Source organism: Rattus norvegicus, chromosome 3, assembly GCF_021556685.1.
Source record: "Rattus norvegicus strain SHRSP/BbbUtx chromosome 3, alternate assembly SHRSP_T2T, whole genome shotgun sequence".
Taxonomy (NCBI): domain Eukaryota; kingdom Metazoa; phylum Chordata; class Mammalia; order Rodentia; family Muridae; genus Rattus; species Rattus norvegicus.
This window is the reverse complement of record NC_141536.1, coordinates 89,608,796-89,613,417: the sequence shown is the minus strand read 5'-3', so window position 1 is coordinate 89,613,417 and position 4,622 is coordinate 89,608,796. Positions and strand designations below refer to the sequence as shown.

General features: G+C 48.0%; 1 long non-coding RNA gene and 1 pseudogene across 1 annotated transcript; both read left to right on the top strand.

Moving 5' to 3' along the window:
- The first annotated feature begins 237 nt into the window (after nucleotides 1-237).
- On the top strand, nucleotides 238-4,381 carry LOC147995612 (uncharacterized). The gene is made up of 2 exons (XR_015684527.1): nucleotides 238-565; nucleotides 3,402-4,381. It is a non-coding gene; the product is annotated as an uncharacterized LOC147995612 (long non-coding RNA).
- Nucleotides 2,301-2,835, top strand: Cox4i1-ps1 (cytochrome c oxidase subunit 4i1, pseudogene 1; annotated as a pseudogene).
- Nucleotides 4,382-4,622: the final 241 nt, after the last annotated feature.

Below are 4,622 nucleotides of genomic sequence, written 5' to 3'. Positions count from 1 at the left end.
CGTTTGAACTCCAAGTGTTATAAGTAGGTCTCTAAAAATAACGTGTTTCCTCTGTGACTGAGAAGAGCATCGTGGTACTCCTGAGATGAATCCATTGGTCTGCATGCCTGTCTACCCATCCATTTGTCTACTCGTCCATCCGTCCACCTGCTCATCCTCGTAGCCGTTTGTCCTTCTGAGTTATGCTATCTTTTTTGTTTTGCTTGCAGTCTAGCTATCTCTTGGCTTTCTCTATTTGTTGTATCTAGGAGCTACAAGAAGAGGCTCCAGCTGCTCGCCCTCTTCCTCATTTGCTCTCACAGGGCTGTTTCTCTGGGCAGGACAGGCTGGTGCTGCCATTGAGTATGGGTGCCTTTTCCTTCTTCTCTGACTAAGGGCTCCCAGGGCACGCCAAATGCTCAGGGTGCACATTTGTTCTTCTGACAAGAACTGTGCCCTTAAATTCTTGTTTGCAACAATGTCGCGCTGGGAACACTGTGGACCCTTTCAGCTTTGCCATGGTAACGTTTCCAGGGCATTCCACTCCATGGAAGACTACAATGTCATCCTTCTTGTAGATTTGCAGGTATGTGGCCAAAGGAACAACTCTGTCATCTCTCAAAGGTCGAGAGAACACACACCGATGTCTGTCTCTCTTTGTGTGTTTGTCCTCTTGGCAAATTACTAGAAGATAGTGTTTCCAGCTGAAAGAGTTGTTTGGGTTTTTGAGATAGGACTTCATGTAGCCCACGCTGGCCCTGAAATCGTGATCCTTTTACCCTACCTCCCAAGTGCTGGGGTTACATCTCTGAGCCACCATGCCCGGCTCTACACAGCACTTTTAAGGAGAGCATGGGTGTGCCCTACAGATGGTAGCTGGGGTAGCAAGAATGCATGAATGAGTTCTGACTTGTTCTGTGTGGTCTTCTCCTTCCTGAATCATTACCTTTGCATTTCTGCAAGAACCAGAATGGTGGCATGCTGAAGACCGCAGGACTGTGATTTTTCCTTTCCATCTGTATGGTCAATCTGTATCCTCTACTCAGTGTGTCACCACAGGGAGGCAAAGTATAGCTCAGAAGCTCACACGCAGATGTGCATCTGCTGTCATCAGTGGCGCCCAGTAAAGCGGAAGCAGCCATGGGTACAGTGCAGCATGGAGCTCACACGCGGATTCCTTCCTCCTGCAGGCCACTATGTCCTGCTCCGTAACACCCAGCTTCAGTTTCTTGATGTGCTTAGTGGGTCAGGAGATCAGGAGTCCCTCTAACTCATGTCCTCTGTCTTCTCCAAACAAAGCCTCACCTCTGCTAGGCAAGAGGACTTGTTATAAGTAGGATAAAAAAGGATGGGGGCTTTGATAAGTTAACTCATGCATCAAAGGCAGACAACAATCAACAGAAATAGGCAATACTGACCAAGATAGGTTTGTAGCTCAATAAGGTACCTCACTCTACAGCTGAACAGAAAGGAGTAAAGGAATTAATTAAATGCCTATAGAGGCCAGGGGGGTGAGAAGTGAGGAGAGTTATACCGCAGGGAAACATGTGAAACTCCCAAGATTAGCCCATTGATCTGAGTGTCCGGACAGGCAGCCACTTATCCAGCCACCATCTATCCTAGTAGCCATCTTTGTCTCTGAGGGTGCACACACTGTCTATTCAAGTCCCAGACTTTGACGCTGTAGAGAAACTAGGTTGGTGCTGGTCTATAGGACATTCTAACTTTTCAAGAAAGTTTAGAAATTTTTATTGGATATGGAATTTATTTTCAAATTATTATATTTGTGTGTGTGTGTACGTGTGTGTGTGTGTGTGTGTGTGTGAGAGAGAGAGAGAGAGAGAGAGAGAGAGAGAGAGAAAGAGAGAAAGAGATGTGGAGGTTAGAGGACATCTTGCAGGAGTTGGTTCTCCCCTCCTTTCATTATGTAGATCCTGATAATTGAACTCAGGTAGCTAGGCTTAGTGGCAAGTGCCTTAATCCACCAAGCCATCTTGCTGGCCCCTTCTTGTGAACACAAACTGAGCCAAAGTGAGTGGTATAGTATGAGGAAATAGTTACTCTGTCTGACGATGCTTCATGAGAGCAGATACCAATAAAGGTAGCACTGCTGATTTCCGCAGCTCTCCACTCAGCCCCTGTCATGAGGGAAAGCATTGCTCTGGGGGGGTTGGACACAGAAACTGAGCAGCACCACATGAGTGCTGTCTGCCCCGACAAAGGCAGCCTAACCTACGGAGGCCTGCCCAGCTCCAAGAGTCCACATTAAGAATGTTATTTGCGTTCTGGTCTCAAGCACCCGGGGTGTAGAAGGCAGTCAAGGCGGTCGCCTGGGCAGCAGTGGCAGAATGTTGGCTACCAGGGCACTTAGCCTAATTGGCAAGAGAGCCATTTCTACTTCGGTGTGCCTTTGGGCACATGGGAGTGTTGTGAAGAGTGAAGACTATACTCTCCCGACTTGTGTTGATCGGCGTGACTACCCCTTGCCTGATGTGGCCCACGTCACACTGCTGTCTGCCAGCCAGAAGGCCCTGAAGGAGAAGGAGAAGGTCGACTGGAGCAGCCTTTCCAGGGATGAGAAAGTCCAATTGTACCGCATCCAGTTTAACGAGAGCTTCACTGAGATGAACAGGGGCACCTGTGGAAGACAGTGGTGGGCTTGATCATGTTCTTCGTCGGCTTCACTGCGCTCTTGCTGATCTGGGAGAAGAGCTACGTGTATGGCCCCATCCCTCATACCTTTGATCGTGACTGGGTGGCCATGCAGACCAAGCAGATGCTGGACATGAAGGTCAACCCCATTCAGGGCTTCTCCGCCAAGTGGGACTACAACAAGAATGAATGGAAGAAGTGAGAGCCTGCTGCTGTGGGCCCCTCCCTCCCTCCCTCCCTCCATACTTCCCTCCCTCCCTCCCTCCCTCCCTCCCTCCCTCCCTCCCTCCCTCAGCATGCTGGAAGCTGCTGTGTCCAATGGTCCATGTTAATAAATGACCAGTTTACGTGAAAAAAAAAGAATGTTATTTGCTGGAGACTGGAGAGATGGGAAAACATCATCTCTATTCCTGGGGACCTGGTTTGATTGCCAGTACCCGCATGGTGACTCACAACTGTCTGTAATTCCAGTCCTCATGGATCTGACACCCTCTTCTGGCTTCTGTAGGCAGCAAGCACACAAGTGGTACACACACGTACACACAGGCAAAACACCCGTGCACATAACATAAAAATAAATTTAAATTAAAACAAGAATGTTCTATGACTACAGCTATATGCCGTGTTCTCTAACGTCTCCATCTGCTTGCTTGTCAGTCTTACTTCTGAGTTGGTTCACACCTCGGCAAAGAAAGGGAACTCTATTGATCAGGTCTCTCTGGACTCTGAAAGTCAGCTCTGTTCTCAGGTCTTAAATTTTTTTCTCGTAGGTGCGGTAGCTCATGCCTGCAATCCCATCTGTGGGGAGGCAGAGGTAGGAGGAACAGTTTGTGACCAGCCTGGTCTGTGTAGTAAATTCCGAAGCTACATAGTGAGGCCTCGTCTCAAGAAAATAAAAAATGAAAACAAATGTCCTCTTTGCGACAACCAGGCAAATATGGGGTGCTTGTTTGGGGCTCACTACCAACCACCCCATCACGCTGGATGCAGCAGGGTCATGCTCCCAGCCTGCAGTAGTTCTCCAGGGTGGGGCCTGAAGGAACAGGAGAGAAGATGGGAAGAGAACAAGAAGAAGAGAACCAAACAGAGAGACATCTGGATGCTCATTAAGGGGGAGACGATGGAGTGTTGTGTGAAGATCAAAGTGGGTTTTATATCAGGTTCTGAACATTACACACTCGGGATCACCTATAATAAGGCCATTTTATTTCAAGTAACGATCTGTATCCAAGCACTCTTCCTGAAGGTGACACAAAAATAACAGCATCTCCTCTGCCCCCTTCCCAAGGTCGAAGGGATCAATCGAGTTATCTTTGGAGATTGCGGTCAACGAAAGCACGTTACCTATCTCATCAGTAGGCATGACCAAGGTGGCTGGAGTATGTCAAAGCACATATTCCTGAACTCACGTTCAGAAGCCCCTGAGCACTGAAGTGAATGGCCCCATTCTTAACCGGCACCAGGAAGAGCGTTGCTAATACCTAGACCAACATTGAGAGGCAGCGCTCACCGTTTTGGGACTCGCTCGGCAGCCGTTTATTGAGCACTGACTGTGCACCTCTCCTGGGTCTGAGAACGGGGAGTGGAATTGAATAAGTCTCCTGAACAAAGAGAGCTTACGGTGGCAGCAGCTTCCGGCAATTCAGTGTGCTGTGCTTTTGTTGTGTCTCATTTTACTGAAAGTGTATTTTTAAAGAATGTTTGGGAATTATAGCCCTACAATAAAATATGTTTTGTTTCACTTCCCTTATGACAGCAGTGACCTTCTGACCAAAAGCAAAATTCTGGCCTTTCTAAATATCCCACATTGGCTGGGCTTAATGGGTTTTCAAAATAAATGGATTGGATTTCTCAACCTGTCAAAACACAGAGCACAAGGGCTTTTTAGACTTGAGAGGCCCTGCTCTGAGTGCAGATCCCAAGCCGACGTTTGAGCGGGAGAGCAGAGGGCCAGCTTATCAGCAACCTGTTATTTTTTATGGAAGCAGAGG